This window comes from Pristiophorus japonicus, chromosome 12 (genome assembly GCF_044704955.1).
Source record: "Pristiophorus japonicus isolate sPriJap1 chromosome 12, sPriJap1.hap1, whole genome shotgun sequence".
Classification (NCBI taxonomy): Eukaryota; Metazoa; Chordata; class Chondrichthyes; family Pristiophoridae; genus Pristiophorus; species Pristiophorus japonicus.
This window is the reverse complement of record NC_091988.1, coordinates 133,081,612-133,101,875: the sequence shown is the minus strand read 5'-3', so window position 1 is coordinate 133,101,875 and position 20,264 is coordinate 133,081,612. Positions and strand designations below refer to the sequence as shown.

Here is a 20,264-nt window from a genome sequence, read left to right as displayed (position 1 = left end):
CTCCAGTCACTGGAAACATTTTCTACCTCTCTACTCTAGCAAACCTCTCAATTTTGAACACCTTTATTAAACCTCCCCTTGTCCTTCTCTGTTCCAAATCCCAACTTCTCCAGTCACTTCACATAACCAAAATCTCTCATCCCTGGACCATTCCAGCAAATCTCCTCTGCACCCTCTCCAATGCCTTGACCTTATTTGGCAGATACACTCACAATACACACAGATCAGAAATATAGATAAAACTTACACAGGACTATAAATCTCTGAAAACATGGTGGTTTCTTTCATCTGACAGAGTGACCAGGCCTTTAAACATAAGAAATAGGAACAGGAGTAGGCCATACGATATAGGTAAAAAAAGGGATGAGGTCCTACGAGACGAATTTAAGGAGCTAGGAGCTAAATTAAAACGTAGGACCTCAAAAGTAGTAATCTCAGGATTGCTACCAGTGCCACGTGCTAGCCAGAGTAGGAATCGCAGGATAGCTGAGATGAATACGTGGCTTGAGCAGTAGTGCAGCAGGGAGGGATTCAAATTCCTGGGGCATTGGAACCGGTTCTGGGGGAGGTGGAACCAGTGCAAACTGGACGGTCTGCACCTGGGCAGGACCGGAACCAATGTCCTAGGGGGAGTGTTTGTTAGTGCTGTTGGGGAGGAGTTAAACTAATATGGCAGGGGGATGGGAACCAATGCAGGGAGACAGAGGGAAACAAAATGGAGACAGAAGCAAAAGACTGAAAGGAGATGAGTAAAAGTGGAGGGCAGAGAAACCCAAGGCAAAAAAAAACAAAAAGGGCCAATGTACAGCAAAATTCTAAAGGGTCAAAGTGTAATAAAAAGGCAAGCCTGAAAGCTCGGTGCCTCAATGCGAGGAGTATTCGGAACCCAGGAGGGGGCTGTGAGCTAGTTAGCGTGGGTGAGAGCGCAGATGAACAGGACCCCAAGAAAGAATGCAAAAGGCAGGAGGCAACAGAGCAGAGTAGCACTGGGGTAAATGTAAACCACAAGGTGATAGGAAGGGACAATATGTATGAATATAAAGAGGCTGCAGGAGGGGTCAAAACTAAAAATCATGGTTTAAAAACGAGTATTAAAACACTCTACCTAAACACACGCAGCATTCGAAATAAAGTAAATGAGTTGACGGCACAAATCATTACGAATGGGCATGATTTGGTGGCCATTACAGAAACGTGGTTGCAGGGTGGAGAGACGATATTGGCTCTAATGAACAAAATGTTGAATCATTGTGGGTACAGATTAGAGATAGTAAGAGGAAAAAGTCACTGGTGGGCGTAGTTTATAAGCCCCCAAATAATAACTTCATGGTGGGGTGGACAATAATCAAGGGAATAATGGAAGCATTTGAAAAAGGAACGGCAGTAATCATGGGGGATTTTAACCTACATATCGATTGGTCAAATCAAATCGCACGGAGGAATTCATAAAATGCATACGGGATTGTTTCTTAGAACAGTATGTTACATAACCTACAAGGGAGCAAGCTATCTTAGATCTGGTCCTGTGTAATGAGACAGGAATAATAAACGATCTCCTAGTAAAAGATCCTCTCGGAATGAGTGATCACAGTATGGTTGAATTTGTAATACAGATTGAGGGTGAGGAAGTAGTGTCTCAAACGAGCGTACTATGCTTAAACAAAGGGGACTACAATGGGATGAGGGCAGAGTTGGCTAAAGCAGACTAGGAACACAGACTAAATGGTGGCACAATTGAGGAACAGTGGAGGACTTTTAAGGAGCTCTTTCATAGTGCGCAACAAAAATATATTCCAGTGAAAAAGAAGGGCGGTAAGAGAAGGGATAACCAGCCGTGGATAACCAAGGAAATAAAGGAGAGTATCAAATTAAAAACCAATGCGTACAAGATGGCCAAGGTTAGTGGGAAACTAGAAGATGGCAAAATTTTAAACGACAGCAAAGAATGACTAAGAAAGCAATAAAGAAAGGAAAGATAGATTACGAAAGTAAACTTGCGCAAAACATAAAAACAGATAGGAAAAGCTTTTACCGATATATAAAACGGAAAAGAATGACTAAAGTAAATGTTGGTCCCCTAGAAGATGAGAAGGGGGATTTAATAATGGGAAATGTGGAAATGGCCGAGACCTTAAACAATTATTTTGCTTCGGTCTTCACAGTGGAAGACACAAAAACTATGGCAAAAATTGCTGGTCACAGGAATGTGGGAAGGGAGGACCTTGAGATAATCACTATCACTAGGGGGGTAGTGCTGGACAAGCTAATGGGACTCAAGGTAGCCAAGTCCCCTGGTCCTGATGAAATGCATCCCAGGGTATAAAAAGAGATGGTGGAAGTTATAGCAGATGCATTCGTTATAATCTACCAAAATTATCTGGACTCTGGAGAGGTACCAGCGGATTGGAAAACAGCTAATGTAACACCTCTGTTTAAAAAAGGGGGCAGACAAAAGGCAGGTAACTATAGGCCGGTTAGTTTAACATCTGTAGTGGGGAAAATGCTTGAAGCTATCATTAAGGAAGAACTTGCGGGACATCTAGATAGGAATAGTGCAATCAAGCAGACACAACATGGATTCAATAAGGGGAAATCATGTTTAACTAATTTACTGGAATTCTTTGAGGATATAACGAGCATGGTGGATAGAGGTGTACCGATGGATGTGGTGTATTTAGATTTCCAAAAGGCATTCGATAAGGTGCCGCACAAAAGGTTACTGCAGAAGATAAAGGTACGCGGAGTCAGAGGAAATGTATTAGCATGGATCGAGAATTGGCTGGCTAACAGAAAGCAGAGAGTTGGGATAAATGGGTCCTTTTCGGGTTGGAAATCAGTGGTTAGTGGTGTGCCACAGGGATCGGTGCTGGGACCACAACTGTTTACAATATACATAGATGACCTGGAAAAGGGGAGAGAGTGTAGTGTAACAAAATTTGCAGATGACGCAAAGATTAGTGGGAAAGCAGGTTGTGTAGAGGACACAGAGAGGCTGCAAAGAGATTTAGATAGGTTAAGAGAATGGGCTAAGGTTTGGCAGATGGAATACAATGTCAGAAAATGTGAGGGCATCTACCTTGGAGAAAAAAAAACAGTAAAAGGGAATATTATTTGAATGGGGAGAAATTAAAACATGCTGCGGTGCAGAGGGACCTGTGCATGAATCCCAAAAAGTTAGTTTGCAGGTGCAGCAGGTAATCAGGAAGGTGAATAGAATGTTGGCCTTCATTGCGAGAGGGATGGAGTACAAAAGCAGGGAGGTCCTGCTGCAACTGTACAGGGTATTGGTGAGGCCGCACCTGGAGTACTGCGCGCAGTTTTGGTCACCTTACTTAAGGATATACTAGCTTTGGTTGGGGTACAGACACGATTCACTAGGCTGATACCGGAGATGAGGGGGTTACCTTATGATAGATTGAGTAGACTGGGTCTTTACTCGTTGGAGTTCAGAAGGATGAGGGGTGATCTTATAGAAACATTTAAAATAATGAAAGGGATAGACAAGATAGAGGCAGAGAGGTTGTTTCCACTGGTCGGGGAGACGAGAACTAGGGGGCACAGCCTCAAAATACGGGGGAGCCAATTTAAAACCGAGTTGAGAAGGAATTTCTTCTCCCAGAGGGTTGTGAATCTGTGGAATTCTCTGCCCAGGGAAGCAGTTGAGGCTAGCTCATTGAATGTATTCAAATCACAGATAGATAGATTTTTAACCAATAGGGAATTAAGGGTTATGGGGAGCGGGCAGGTAAGTGGAGCTGAGTCCACGGCCAGATCAGCCATGATCTTTTTGAATGGCGGAGCAGGCTCGAGGGGCTAGATGGCCTACTCCTGTTCCTAATTCTTATGTTTTTATGTTCTTACATGGCCCCTCGAGTCTGCTCCACCATTCAATAAGATCATGGCTGATCCGATCATGGACTCAGCTCCACTTCCCTGCCCACTCTCCATAACCCCTTATCATTTAAGAAACTGTCTATTTCTGTCTTAAAAATGTATTCAATGTTCCAGCTTCCACTGCTCGCTGAGGCAGCGAATCCACAGATTTACAACCAGAAGAAATGTCTCATCTCATCTCAGTTTTAAATGGGCGGCCCCATATTCTAAGATCATGCCCTCTAGTTCTAATCCCCATCAGTGGAAACATCCTTTCTACATCCACCTTGTCAAGCCTCCTCATTCAGTAAGATCACCTCTCATTCTTCTGAATTCCAATGAACAGAGGCCCAACCTACTCAACCTTTCCTCATAAGTCAACCCCCTCATCGGCAGAATCAACCAAGTGAACCTTCTCTGAACTGCCTCCAAGGCAAATATATCCTTTCGTAAATATGGAAACCAAAACTGCACACAGTATTCCAGGTGTGGCCTCACCAATACCCTGTATAGCTGTAGCAAGACTTCCCTGCTTTTATACTCCATCCCCTTTGCAATAAAGGTCAAGATTCCATTGGCCTTCCTGATCACTTGCTGTACATGCATACTATCCTGTGTGTTTCATGCACAAGTACTCCCAGGTCCCATTGTACTGCAGCACTTTGCAATCTTTCTCCATTTAAATAATAACTTGCTCTTTGATTTTTTTTTCTGCTAAAGTGCATGACCTCACACTTTCCAACATTATACTCCATCTGCCAAATTTTTGCCCACTCACTTAGCCTGTCTATGTCCTTTTGCAAATTTTGTGTCCTCCTCACACATTGCTTTTCCTCCCATCTTTGTATCATCAGCAAACTTGGCTACGTTACAATCAGTCCCTTCATCCAAGTCATTAATATAGATTGTAAATAGTTGAGGACGCAGCATCGATCCCTGCGGCACCCCACTAGTTACTGGTTGCCAACCAGAGAATGACCCATTTATCCCAACTCTCTGCTTTCTGTTAGTTGGCCATGGTGGTTTCTATCATCTGACGGATTGCCCAGGCCTTAAGTATGGAGACAAAGCAGGGAAAACCAGCTGGTCCATCAGATCCAAATATAATGGACTTTGGAAAGCTGAGGGCTCCATTTCCAGAGACTCAACAGGTATTGTCTTCACCGGGATGTGCCGGAGGTCACACCCAGATCTGGCAAAGATTGGGAGAGCTTTTGAAACCAATGGATCACCAGACAATTGATAAAAAAAGAGAGAAAGTAGAAAACGACAGTAAACTAGAAATATAAAAACAGATTCTAAGTATTGTATCTGTAAGCACTCTAGTAATGACTCCATGAGGTAAGGTATTGCACTTGAACTGTTGTGACCTTAGTACATTTATTGCAGCTGCTGAATGAGGGTACAGTAAGGTGAGCTCCCTTTTATACTTGGTTACCTGCAGTGTGCAGGTGACCCCCTAGGTCTCCACCAGTTGCACCCTCTGGTGGTACAGGCATAGTGTATACAGTGTGAATGTAACTGTACATTGAGTGTACCGGGTATTATACATAAACAGTAAGAGCTTCTATAAGTACGTAAAGAGTAACAAAAGTAAGCGTTGGTCTCTTAAGAGGCCGAGACAGGAGAAATTATAATGGGGAGTAAGGAAATGGCAGAGACTTTAAACAAATATTTTGTATCTGTCTTCACAGTAGAAACATAGAAACATAGAAAATAGGTGCAGGAGTAGGCCATTCGGCCCTTCTAGCCTGCACCGCCATTCAATGAGTTCATGGCTGAACATTCAACTTCAGTACCCCATTCCTGCTTTCTCGCCATACCCCTTGATCCCCCCTAGTAGTAAGGACCTCATCTAACTCCTTTTTGAATATATTTAGTGAATTGGCCTCAACAACTTTCTGTGGTAGAGAATTCCACAGGTTCACCACTCTCTGGGTGAAGAAGTTCCTCGGCATCTCGGTCCTAAATGGCTTACCCCTTATCCTTAGACTGTGACCCCTGGTTCTAGACTTCCCAACATTGGGAACATTCTTCCTGCATCTAACCTGTCTAACCCAGTCAGAATTTTAAATGTTTCTATGAGGTCCCCTCTCATTCTTCTGAACTCCAGTGAATACAAGCCCAGTTGATCCAGTCTTTCTTGATAGGTCAGTCCCGCCATCCCGGGAATCAGTCTGGTGAACCTTCGCTGCACTCCCTCAATAGCAAGAATGCCCTTCCTCAGGTTAGGAGACCAAAACTGTACACAATACTCCAGGTGTGGCCTCACCAATGCCCTGTACAACTGTAGCAACACCTCCCTGCCCCTGTACTCAAATCCCCTTGCTATGAAGGCCAACATGCCATTTGCTTTCTTAACCGCCTGCTGCACCTGCATGCCAACCTTCAATGACTGATGTACCACGACACCCAGGTCTCTTTGCACCTCCCCTTTTCCTAATCTGTCACCATTCAGATAATAGTCTGTCTCTCTGTTTTTACCACCAAAGTGGATAACCTCACATTTATCCACATTATCCACAAGATACAAAAAGCATACCGAAAATAGTGAGGAATCAAAGGGTTAATAAAAGGTAATTAAGATCAGGAGAGAGAAAAGGTATTGAGAAACTAATGCGACAAAAAGCCAACAAATCCCCTAGATCTGATGGCCTACATCCTAAGCTTCAAAAAGATGTGGCTGCAGAGATAGTGGATGCATTGGCTGTGATCTTCCAGATTCTAGAACAGTCCCAGAGGATGGGAAGGTAGCAAATGTAACCCCACTATTCAAGAAAAGGGAGAGAGATAATAGGGAACTACAGACCAGTTATCCTGATATCAGTCATCAGGAAAATGCTCGAATCCATTATTAAGGAAGTAGTAACTGGACACTTAGAAAATCAGAATATGATTCGGCAGAGTCAACATGGTTTTATGAAATGGAAATCGTGTTTAACAAATTTATTAGAGTTTTTTTTGAGGATGTAACTAGTAGGATAGATAAAGGGGAACCAATGGATGTAGGTATATTTGTATTTCCAAAAGGCAATCGATAAGGTGCCACGGAAAAGGTTGCTACGTAAGATAAGGGCTCATGGGTTGGGGGTAATATATTAGTATGGAGAGAGGATTGGTTAACAGACAGAAAACGGAGAGTAGGGATAAACGGGTCATTTTCCAATTGGCAGGCTATAATTAGTGGGGTGCCGCAAGGATCAGTGCTTGGGCCTCAGCTATTTACAATCTATATTGGGAACAAGTGCAATGTATCCAAATTTGCTGATGACACAAAGCTATGTGGGAAAGTAAGCTGTAAGGAGGACAAGCTGCAGAGAGATACAGACAAGTTAAGTGAGTGGCCAAAGATGCAGCAGGTGGAGGATAATATGGGGAAATGTGAGGTTATTCACTTTGGTAGTAAGAATAGAAAAACAAATTATATATTTTTTTTTAAATGGTGAGAAACTTTTAAATGTTGGTGTTCAGAGAGATTTGGGTGTCCTTGGGTAGGAAACACAAAGCTAGCATGCAGGCACAGCAAGCAATCAGGAAGGCAAATGGCATGTTGTCCTTTATTGCAAGGGGGTTGGAGTATAAAAGTCTTGCTACAATTGTACAGGGCCTTGGAGAGACCATACCTGGAGTACTATGCACAGTTTTGTACTTCTTATCTAAGGAAGGATACACTTGCCTTAGAGGCGGTACAACGAAGGTTCACTCGATTGATTCCTGGGATGAGAGGGCTGTCTTATGATGACAGATTGTGTAGAATGGGCCGATACTCCCTGGAGTTTAGAAGAATGAGAGGTGATCTCATTGAAACATACAAGATTCTGAAGGGGATTGACAGGGTAGATGCTGAGGTTGTTTCCCCTGACTGGAATGTCTAAAACTAGGGGGCACAGTCTCAGGATAAGGGGTAGGCCATTTAAAGGCAGAGATGAGGAAGAATTTCTTCACTCAGAGGGTTGTGAATCTTTTGAATTCTCTGCCACAGAGGGCTGTGGATGCTGAGTCTCTGAATACATTCAAGGCTGAGATAGATTGATTTTTGGAGTCAAGGTTAATCATTCATTTTTATATTAAAAACCCTGTCCATTAAGGTAGGTTTATTTTTAACCCTATTAAAACACAAAAAATTCCAAAAAATATATTTTTTTCTAAAACATTTAATTTCAATTAATTTTAAATATGAGAGATGTTTTTTTATTTATAATGCTGCGTTTCAGTGTTTTCTCATTGATGGTAATGGGACAAACAGAGTTCTCATTTTTATCAATGAGAATACCGCCTAGTGATTGGTGGTCCAGGCCCATGTGACTTCAACATTTCCTGTACGCTGCGCAGCGAATGGAGGACTTCAGGTATTTTCGTTAAAAAATTTCAGGTCAGAGGCGTTCGTCTGAAGGAAGCCCTCGACCACAATTTCCCCCCCCCCCCCCAATATTTTTTTAAATAGTGAAAAACTATTAAATGTTGTTGTTGAGAGATTTGGGTGTCCTTGTACAAGAATCACAGAGAGCTAGCATGCAGGTACTGTGCACAGTTTTGCTATCCTATCGGAGGAAGGATATACTTGCGGTGCTACGAAGTTTCACTTGACTGATCCATGGGATGAGAGGATTGTCCTATGAGGAGAGATTGAGTAGATTGGGCCCATACTCCCTGGAGTTTAGAAGAATGAGAGGTGATCTCATTGAAACATGCAAGGTTCTGAGGGGGGTTGACAGGGTAGATACTGAGAGGTTGTTTCTCCTGGCTGGTGAGTCTATAACCAGAGGGCATAGTCTCAGATTAAGGGGTTGGCTATTTAAGACGGCGATGAGGAGGAATTTCTTCAATCAGAGGGTTGTGAATCTTTGTAATTGTCTTTGAGTATACTAAAGGCTGAGATAAATACATTTTTGGACTTCCCACTGCAATATCAGCACAACCTGTCGCCCACCTGCATGGGACTCTATGTTAAATCTGGATTCTACTCTAGGAAAACTATGCACCGATGCCAACTCAGAATTTTAATAGATTTTTTTCCACCGCCACAAACTCAAGCTCTTGGCAATGCACCAATCTGCGTATGTTAAAGCTGTGGTGGACACAAGCACAGATAATAACTAGTAGTGGGAGATTATGCTGTAATTACCAATAGAGAAAGAAGGGAAAAGTGGGAGAAAGAAATGCTGTGTTTGCTACTTGGAGTGAAACCCAAGGCCTCTCATTATACAACAACTTGCATTTATATTGCAACTTTAACGTAGTAGAACGTCCCAAGGAGCTTCACAGGTGTTATCAGACACTATCTGACACCAAGTCACATAATGAGGACAGGTGACAAAAGCTTGGTCAAAGAGGTAGGTTTTAAAGAAGTGTCTTAGAGGAGAGAGGTGGTGAGGGAATTGCAGAACTTAGGGCCGAGATAGCCGAAGGCACAGCCACTAATGGTGGAGCGATGAATATTGGGGATGAGCAAGAGGCCAGAGCTCTCGGAGGGTTGTGGGGCTGGAGAAGGTTACAGGAATAAGGAGGGGGCAAGGCCATGGAGGGATTCAAAAACAAGGAAAAGAATTCTAACGGTTACAATTTTTTTTTAAGCAGACCGCAGAGGAAGTATTTAAGATCACTAAAAAATTCTGATTGGGTGGGGGGGGGGGGGGGGGGGGGGCAGGATACAGGCCTCTCAAACACAGACTGCCAGCCCGTGGCTGGTGGAACCACAACATTTCTCTCTCAACAGTTGCAAATGAAGATTTTGGCCAAGGCACTGCTAGGTAAGCTGAAAATTCCTCCACACAATGAGAGCCCTAGACCAAGTTGGACTTGCAACTTCATCTCTGATAACCAGTTCTGGTTAGTAATATTACAATGGGGTGCATTAGTTGTGGTGGTGGCACTGGAATAGGAACTGGACAGTGTAGATTAGCCACTGACCAGGGGAGGGGGCGGCGGCAGGGAGGTTGGAGAACAGACCATTAGTTGACCCGTGGTGATTAATGTCTCCAACTCAAAACCCATTTTTGCTCGAGCTGGCTGCACGATTCACTCAACTCAACCAGGGGATGTAAAAACTGCAGCTTATTCTGAGGAAATTACTTCATGCCCAAGGCACCATGAAAAACTTCCCTTTTTGGACACATCCTGTGACTATATATTGTCATCTATTTGAAACCATCGGATTATCTGAGCTACTTCTCTTTGTACAATTATATCCATGGCTAGTCATAACAGGGATTGCACTGTGTGTTTAAAAGATTGTAACAGGAAAAGTCAGATAAGAAAAGGACATTGGGCCATCTAAAATCTTGGAAAGTATAAATTGTCTAGTTTCATGCTCCTGAACTTGTATTTATATACAGTGTAATGTAGTAAATCAAGTTATCAAGCAAAATTTGACAACGAGCCACATGAGGTAATATTAAGTCAGATGACCAAAAGCTTGGTCAAAGCGTTTCAAGGAGCATCCTAAAAGGTGGACGAGGCAGAGAGGTTTAGGGAGGTGCAGGATATTGCGGGAAATGTAACATTTTCTTTGAGGAACCTACGTCACCAAGAGCCCTCCTCCCCGCCCCACAGTCAAGGTTATTGCAAGGTTAGATTTGCAGTAAAGCTCTTTTTACTCTGTTACACCAAGGACTCTCAGCCCCCAATCTTACAGAGCAACCCCTCCATTTCACACACCAGGCATCCTGTGGCCTCACCAAGTCAGCTCTGGCAGACTTCTGCTGAATTCGGGATTGGTTGTGCACAGATGGCCTCAGGCACTAAGAGCTGGAATGAACAGCTTGTGTTGAACTTTTACCCTCAGCATACAGAGCAGGCTTTTCATCCCAGGAGTCTGGGCCGAATTTGAACCCTAGTTCCACACGTGAAACGCCAGGGCCTGACTGACTGTATCCAGCCCCGGTGTACTCTGACTTTTTAAAAAACAGTTATAATTTCAGAAGGAATTGGTGAGGCCACACCTGGAATACTGCGTGCCGTTTTGGTTATCCATATTTACGAAAGGATATACTTGCTTTGGAGGTAGTTCAGAGAAGGTTCACGAGGTTGATTCCAGAGATGAGGGGATTGGCTTATGAGGAAAAGTTGAGTAGGTTGGGCCTCTACTTATTGGAATTCAGGAGAGGCAAACTTATCGAAACATATAAGATTAAGTGGATGCAGAGAGGATGTTTCCACGATGGGGGAGACTAGAACTAGAGGGCATGATCTTAGAATAAGGGGTCACCCATTGAAAATAGATGGAGAAATTTCTTCTCTGAGGGTTATAAATCTGTGGAATTCGTAGCCTCAGAGAGCTGTGGAAGCTGGGATATTGAATAAATTTAAGACAGAAATAGACAGTTTCTTAAACGGTAAGGGGATAAGGGGTTATGGGGAGCGGGCGGGGAAATGGAGCCGAGTCCATGATCAGATCAGCCGTGATCTTATTGAATGTTAGAGCAGGGCTCGAGGGACCATATGGCCTACTCCTGTTCCTATTTATGGTATTATGTAGGAGTGGCTCGTTAAGTAAACACTGAACGCGGGATTATGTTTTGATATTATAAAGCCTCTGAAAATCCCTCACACTCACCAAGATTAGAAAAATTCTGGGGAAAACAAACTATTGCAGAGAGAAAGCAAGGACAGCTCCCACACTTACAAAAAAACAGCGCGTGAAAAACATTTTTAATTGACTGTTTTATCTGGGTTGAAGTCAGATAAATATAGAATTACAAACACTACAGGGACAAATCTAGAGTAGCGCTTTCATTTTACATGTTTTTATTAAATGCAGTGAAGAGATGGAGGACATAATGGGCAGCTACTTTTAACATCAAATTTATGCTCCAATTAGAATCTGGTATCAGGAATTGAAAAAAGAAAAACATCTGAGGAAAGTAGGCATGAAGTACAGGTACATATTCACATGGTAATGCTGATCTTGGCTACAGTCGTTTGAAGGAATATTTATTATCTGGAGCCCTTGATGGCCGAGTAGGGAAAGGCACTGCCTGGTGCAAGGACTAATCCAGCGAGCAGAATATCACAGGTTCTGCCCTGAATTAGCTGGGTTTTAGCCAGTTGGAACATTGCACTTGGCCTCGGTGCCCTTGGCCTATTCGGGGGGGTGGCGTTCATAGTTCTCTATCCAACAAAAATACTGACAAATGCAGGCGACAAGACCGGACTCAGCTATGATCCCCTCACATTTGAATAGCCTGCTAACGTTCAGTGGCATCGAAGAATAGTCACTGGAGGATGGCCAGTACCCCTGGCAAACACATTCAGATTCTTCCCGTTGTGTTTCTATGGTGACAGGGTGAGCAAGCAGTCAGTTTCCTGTCTGCTGATGTCATTCTCTTCAGTTGGTCTGGTCAGAGGCATCATCCTATCCCATTTCAGCTCACCCCCACCCCACCCCACCCACACCCACCCCACATCCGTCCCTACCCCACACACACACCCCCAACCCACCCAAAGAGGGAGATGCCACAGCCTCCACTCAATGCGGCTCAGATTGGGGGCGCTCCTGCGTTATCAACAGAGAATACAATACCAGTGAGCCCTTCCTGGAAATAACTTATTTCAAGGTAACTCAATTATAGTTTGTAAATAAACATAAAACATCGATTTCATGATTATTGAATTCTAACACCAATGTCAATTGATATTATGAAGAAAAGTGTACATCAAAATTTAGCAAAAATGCAATTACTTACCTTGAATTAATTGGCCGAATTAAGCAAGGGTTAAATGGAACACTGTTAGAATATGGTCCTGAGGGACCACGAGGTAAAATAGGGCTAGAGCAGTATCATCCCTTTACCTCTGAATCCTGGGATTCAATCAGCCCAGACAGATGGCATGAAAGTCTGCACGCAATCTACTGCACACTCATCACAGAAGCTGGGCGTCTACAGACTTAGAACATAGCAGTAAAACAGAGTGTCTCCGTTAGAGGTCACAAGGACTGAGGGATGGGGGGGGGGGAAAGGGGAGGAATTTTAAATCTGTGTCCTCTGGTTATCAACACTCCTGGCAGTGGAAACAGTTTAATCTAATTAGCAAAATCCCTCATTATTTTGAACTCTATCCCACCTTGATCTAACACCACAGGACCAAAACCCAAAGGAACGGTGGTGGAATTATGGCTCGAGTTCTTATATTTCCTTTCAAGATTATGAAAATGAATTGAAACCATCAGTTAATAGGGGAGATTTCCCTGGGCCTGCACCTGGGCACAGCTAATATTGGGAAACCTTGTATCAGCGCCTTGGCTCAGTTGGTAGCACTCTTGCCTCGAAGTTAGGATGTCATGGGTTCAAGTCCCACGCCAGAGACTTAAGTGGACATATCAGCACATTAATGAGGGAGTGCTACATTGTCGCAGGTGCTGTTTTCGGATGAGAAGTTAACCGAAGCCCCGTCTGCTCTCAGGTGAACAGAAACGATCTCACGGCACTATTTTGAAGAAGAGCGGGGTCATTCGCCTGGTATCCTGGCCAATATTTATCCCTCAAACACCTAAAAAGTCATTTATTTAATCGCCGTTTGTGGGACATTGTTGTAGGCAAGCAGACTGTCACATTTCCTACAGTACAACAGTGACTAACTACACTTCAAAAGTGGTTAATTGGTTGTAAAGCACTTTTGGGTCGTGAAAGGCGCTTTATAAATTCCAGTCTTTCTTTCACATGGCTGTCAAGGAACCTGCCCGATTCTCCCATTTAAATGAATGGAGGAAAGTCAAGTGGTTTACCAACAAGTGCTTCAGCCTATCCGATTTACCTTGTGGTCGGGCAAAGTCCCAGGAAAATCTCCCTGTATGCCTCGAACGCAGAGGTGAGGGGAAAAGTTCCTTTTAGTTTACATTTTGGGAATTTCTAGTCAACCTGCTGAAAAAAAGACTTGTCTAAACAACTGGCAACCCCAAGTGACCTTTGCTTGTACAAGTGGAAATAATAGTCCATTCCCCAGCTCAGATCGCAATGAGCATTTAAACTAAACAAGGAAGTGAAATTGTGAATGGCCATTGGGTAATCATGTTCCAACTCCAGGGTTGGTTATAGCTATAGTCCCAAGCTAAAATAGCCAACTGACATTCCAAATGGAGGCTCCAGAGGGATTAACAAGTGTCTGACGTGGACATAGAAGCAGAAGGAGGCAATTCAACCCCTCAAGCCTGTTCCGTCATTCAATTAGATCAGGGCTGATCTGTACCTCAACTCCATTGCTCCTCCTTTGCTCCGTATCCCTTGATACCCTTTCCCAAGAAAATTCTAGCCACCTCAGGTCTTGAATATTTCAATTAACCCAGCAACCCCAATCTTTTCGAGGGGGAAAAGAGTTCCAGATTCCTTCTACTCTTTGAAGAAGTGCTTCCCGATTTCACTCCTGAACGACCTCGCTCTAATTTTAAGATTACAATCTCAACTTTTGGATTCACCACCAGAGGAAATAGATACACTTTATTTGCTCTATTAATCCTTTTAGAAACCTCGATCAGATCACCCCTCAAAGTTCTATATTCAAGGGAATGCAAGCCACTGTTATTCAACTTGCCCTTATAATTGAACCCCCGGTATCACACTGGTGAATCCGCGCTGCACAATGCAATATAATTCATTAATAGACAGCATCGATGTAATGAAGGAGCACATTGCAAATGTGATGTATTTACACAAACACATACTAGCGAGATCTAGGGACAGTTCACCAGTTACTGCTTTCCTACTTTCAATTCTTGCATCCAATACTGAAATCCTAAAAAAAATGTAAACATGCAAATGTGAACTGACTTAGGTTTGGAATCCTGCACCTCAATGAGCAAAGGCTTCTCCTTCGCTTCCCATCCCTCAGAACATCAAGTTAGCAAATCCTGAGCAACACCGAGTTAGGCGAACAGTTCTAGCGCTGAGACTTCTAAATGCAGAGGTTTACTGCAGCAGATTTAAATTTGCCGAATTGCAATTTATCCTAAAATATCAGCACAATTCTGCGAAGATTTCAGACTCTGATTCGCCCCGAATCAGCACGTGGCTATTTGCATAATCTCCCTATCCTCTTCTGTTTTCACCTGCAATGTTGGAACCAAGGTCATCACACGTGGAAGATTTTTCTCTGTCCCACTTGACCTTCCGAGGCTGCACAATAACACCTTATAGCTTGTACAGTACAAAACTAGGCGAGGCCACCATACCTCCTTTACCGCAGAAGAAGCCATCTAAGACACAAATGTTTCAACAACTACCATTGGACACACAGACTTGAAGGAGGAATAAGTTCAAGTAGATGTGGCCAGCTTGTCAGCTCTTTTACTGAAAACTCTATTCCCCTGGAAGTAAGGCAAACAACTTCTTGCATTTATAAAACACCTTTAACACAGTACCATCCCAAGTGACTTCACTAGAGCACAATCAGACCAGAACTGACAGAGCCAAAGAAGGAGGGACTATTAGTCAGTTGGGACGCTGCTGTTTCACCTGCTGAGGTCCCGACAGTGAATCCAACCCAGGATGATGGTAAGAAAGATGCCTTTCTGCTGGCTACATGGCTGACACTTGAAGCGAACCTGGCCAAACTCAATCCAGCGAGTCCGCCAACAGAAAACTGCTCTCAAATGGACAATTAATCTGGTGTGTTCCTTCACCAAGTCTAATGAAAGAAGCACGCCCCAAGAGTCTTGACCTGATGGCTGACTGACCTGCTCTATATTTCCAACATTTATTATTTCAGATTTCCTAGCACGTGTTTTAATGAAATTACCGATCCCACTCAGACCACGGAACAATCAAAGTATCGAGCACAGAAGGAACCCGATCGGGCATCAGATCCAACTCGCCTCTGATCGAGCAAGTTAAAACTAGTTCCACTGGCATTCCCCCCCCTGTAGTCCTGTATCCTCCTGTGCTCTGAATATTTATCTACTTAAAAGAAACAAATGCTTGCATTCTCAGGACTCCCTAAAGTACTTTATTCTTATGTGGCTCAGTGTCAAATTTATTTGTTTTGTCTTCTAACACAGCTGTGAAGCACTTACGTTAAAGGCACTATATAAATAAAATAAGTCGTTGTTGTAGTCACTATTGTAATGCATCACCTCCAATGCGCCAGCGTAGCCTTCAGTCGCCTGAGGAAGAGAGCGTTTGAAGACCAGGACCTCAAATCTGGCACCAAGCTTATGGTTTACAGGGCAGTAGTGAAACCCACCCTTCTGTATGGCTCAGAGATGTTGATTATATAACGTAGACTCTTCAAAGCGCTGGAGAAGTACCACCAGCGCTGCCTCTGCAAGATCCTGCAAATCCACTGGGAGGACAGATGCACCAACGTCCGTGTTTCGCTCAGGCCAACATCCCCAGCATCGAAGCACTGACCACGCTCGACCAGCTCCGTTGGGTGGGCCATATCGTCTGCATGCCCGACACAAGACTCCCTAAGCAAGTACTCTACTCGGAACTCCTGCACGGCAAGCGAGTCCCAGGTGGACAGAGAAAACGTTTCAAGGACACCCTCAAAGCCTCCTTGATAAAGTGCAACATCCCCACCGGCACCTGGGAATCCCTGGCCCAAGACCACCCAAAGTGGAGGAAGAGCATCTGGGAGGGCGTTAAGCACCTCAAGTCTCATCGCCGAGAGCATACAGAAAACAAGCGTGCGGCAAACCAGTCCCATCCACCACTTCCCTCAACGACTATCTGTCTCACCTGTGACAGAGACTGTAATTCCCGTAATGGATTGTTCAGCCACCTGATTGTTCAGTCACTTTTAGAGTAGAAGCAAGTCTTCCGCGATTTCAAGGGACTGCCTATGATGATGATGTTGTAATGCAGGAAACGCAGCTGCCAATTTGCTCACAGCAAGCTCCCACAAACAGCATTGATAATGACCAGATAATCTGGTTTAGTGATGTTGGGTAAAGGATAAATATTGGCCAGGACACCAGGAAAAGTCTCCTGCTCTTCCTCAAAATAATGCCATGGGATATTTTGTGTCCACCTGAGAGAACAGAGCAGAGCCTTAGTTTAATGTCTCCTCCGAAAGACTGCATCTTCATCAGTGCTCCCTCAGTACTGCACTGGTGTGTCAGCCTGGATTTTGTGCTCAAGTTTCCAGAGTGGGACTCGAGCCCACAACCTGCTGACTCAAAGCCAAGGCTACTTAAAAGGTTCAATGGTTTGTGCCTCAGCCGCTCCCTATGGCAATGCGTTCCATACTCCAACAGCCGCCTGCGTAAAAACCATTCTCCTGGCACTTAATGAAAATTTAAAATTGACCGCCTCCCTTTCCTCATTACTAACCCCCCACCCCATCATCACTAAACTCTCGCCCCCACCCCCTTCTTCACTAACCTCTCCACCCTCCCTCATCACTAACCTGGTTATATATGTAAACCTGTATATGCCTTGTACAGCCACCAGAGGGCTCATCCCCTTGGGATCACATAATCCCTTGGGAGCAAAGGTACTTAAGGAGGCCTCACAGGTTGGAGAAGCATTCTGGAGACATGCAATAAAAGACTACGGTCACACATTACGTCAACCTCACAGTATTCAGTCAGACTCTTTATTCATACATAACAAATCTCTCCCCTCCTCCCTCATCAATAACCTCTCCCATCTCCCCCTACCCCACCCCCAATCACTAACCTCTCTCTCTTCCCTCCCCCACCCCCGAACCCTTCTCTCCCCGCCACTAACCTCTATCTCCCCCATTACCCCCACCACCCACCCACTAACCTCTCTCCTCTCTCCTCTCTCCCCCCCCTCCCACACACCCACAACCTCTCTTCCCCCCCCTCCCACACACCCACAACCTCTCTTTCCCCCCCCCTCCCTCAACCTCTCTTCCCCCCCCCCTCCCACCACCCCTCGCTCCCCCCCCCCCCCGACAACCTCTCTTCTCTTTCCCCCCCCCCCCCCACAACCTCTCTCTTCTCTCTCCCCCCACCCCTCCAAAACCTCTCTCCTCTCCCTCCCTCCCCCCACCACAACCTCTCTTTTCCCCCCCCCCACCCACTAACCTCTCTCTCTCTCTCTCCTCTCTCCTCTCTCTCCCCCCCCCCCACCGCCCACTAACCTCGCTCTCCTCTTCCCCCCCCCCCACCTCTTTCCTCCCACCCCCCCCCCCCCCCCAACAACCTCTCTCCTCTCTGGCCCCCCTCCCCACTAACCTCTCCCCCCACACACCCCCCACCCACTAACCTCTCTTCCCCCCCCCACCCACTAACCTCTCTTCCCCCCCCCCACCCACTAACCTCTCTTCCCCCCCCCCACTCACTAACCCCTGTTCCCCCCCCCCACCCACTCACTAACCCCTCTTCCCCCCCCACCCACTCACTAACCCCTCTTCCCCCCCCCCACCCACTAACCTCTCTTCCCCCCCCACCCACTAACCTCTCTTCCTCCCCCCCACCCACTAACCTCTCTTCCTCCCCCCCCACCCACTAACCTCTCTTCCTCCACCCCACCCACTAACCTCTCTTCCTCCCCCCCACCCACTAACCTCTCTTTCCCCCCACCCCACCCACCCACTAACCTCTCTTCACACCCCCCCCCCCACTAACCTCTCTTCCCCCCCCACCACCCACCCACTAACCTCTCTCCCACCCACCACCCACTAACCTCTCTCTCCTCCCCCCACCCACTAACCTCTCAACTCCCACCCCCACCCACCCACTAACCGCTCTACTCCCGCCCCCACCCACCCACTAACCTCTCTCTTCCCACCCCCCCCCCCCCACACACACCCACCAACCTCTCGCCACCACCCCACCCACCTCTCTCCCCCCACCCACCAACCTCTCTCTCTCTCCCCCCCTCCCCCACCCACTAACCTCTCTCTCCCTCCCCCCCACTAACCTCTCTCTCCCTCCCCCCCACTAACCTCTCTCCCCCCCCCACTAACCTCTCTCTCTCCCCCCCCCCCCCCACAAACCTCTCTTCCCCCCCCCCCACCCACTAACCTCTCTTCCCCCCCCCCCCACCCACTAACCTCTCTTCCCCCCCCCCACCCACTAACCTCTCTTCCCCACCCCCCCGCCCACTAACCTCTCTTCATCCCCCCCACCCACTAACCTCTCTTCCCCACCCACTAACCTCTCTTCCCCACCCCCCCACCCACTAACCTCTCTTCCCCACCCCCCCCACCCACTAACCTCTCTTCCCCACCCCCCCGCCCACTAACCTCTCTTCATCCCCCCCCACCCACTAACCTCTCTTCCCCACCCCCCCACCCACTAACCTCTCTTCCCCACCCCCCCACCCACTAACCTCTCTTCCCCCCCTCCACACCCACTAACCTCTCTTTCCCCCCCCCACCCACTAACCTCTCTTCCCTCCCCCCACCCACTAGCCTCTCTTTCTCCCCCCCCACCCACCCACTAACCTCTCTTTCTCCCCCCCCCCACCCACCCACTAAGCTCTCTCCCCCCCCCACCCACCTCTCTCCCCCCCATCCACTCACTAACCTCTCTCTCCCCCCCCCCCCCACCACCCACCCACTAACCTCTCTCCTCCCCCACCACCCACTAACCTCTCCCCTCCCCCACCACCCACTAACCTCTCCCCTCCCCCACCACCCACTAACCTCTCACCTCCCCCACCATCCACTAACCCCTCTCCTCCTCCCCCCCACCCACTAATCTCTCTCCTCCCCCCCCCCACCCACCCACTAACAGCTCTCCTCCCGCCTCCACCCACCCACTAACCTCTCTTTCCCCCCCCCACCCACCCACTAACCTCTCTTTCCCGCCCCCCCACCCACCCCTCCCCCCACCCACAAACCTCTCTCTCCCCCCCACCCACCCACCAACCTCTCTCTCCCCCCCACCCACCAACCTCTCTACCCCACCCACTAACCTCTCTCTCTCTCTCCCCCTCTCCCCCCCCACCCACTAACCTCTCTCCCCCCCACCCACTAACCTCTCTCCCCCCCACCCACTAACCTCTCTTTCCCCCCCCACCCACTAACCTCTCTCCCCCCCCCCACTAACCTCTCTCCACCCCCCCCACCCACTAACCTCTCTCCACCCCCCCCACCCACTAACCTCTCTCCCCCCCCCCACCCACTAACCTCTCTCCCCCCCCCCACCCACTAACCTCTCTCCCCCCCCCACCCACTAACCTCTCTCCTCCCCCCCCCCCACCCACTAACCTCTCTCCCCCCCCCCCCACCCACTAACCTCTCTCCCCCCCCCCCCACCCACTAACCTCTCTCCCCCCCCCCCACCCACTAACCTCTCTCCCCCCCACCACCCACTAACCTCTCTCTCCCCCCCCCCCCACCCACTAACCTCTCTCCCCCCCCCACCCACTAACCTCTCTCCCCCCCCCACCCACTAACCTCTCTCCCCCCCCCACCCACTAACCTCTCTCCCCCCCCCCCACCCACTAACCTCTCTCCCCCCCCCCACCCACTAACCTCTC

At 47.0% G+C, this 20,264-nt stretch overlaps 1 protein-coding gene across 6 annotated transcripts in view; it reads right to left on the bottom strand.

Moving 5' to 3' along the window:
* The window catches only part of LOC139277463 (engulfment and cell motility protein 2), a 175,585-nt gene that overhangs the window by 146,452 nt on the left and 8,869 nt on the right, over positions 1-20,264 (bottom strand). The window contains exon 1 of one of the 6 annotated variants that reach the window (XM_070895949.1): positions 12,558-12,644. The exons of 4 other annotated variants lie outside the window; for them this stretch is intronic. The gene's annotated coding sequence lies outside the window, so the exon portion shown is untranslated. Of the gene's footprint in view, positions 1-12,557; positions 12,645-20,264 lie in introns of those variants that run through there. One more of the 6 variants, XM_070895948.1, reaches the window with a different exon arrangement.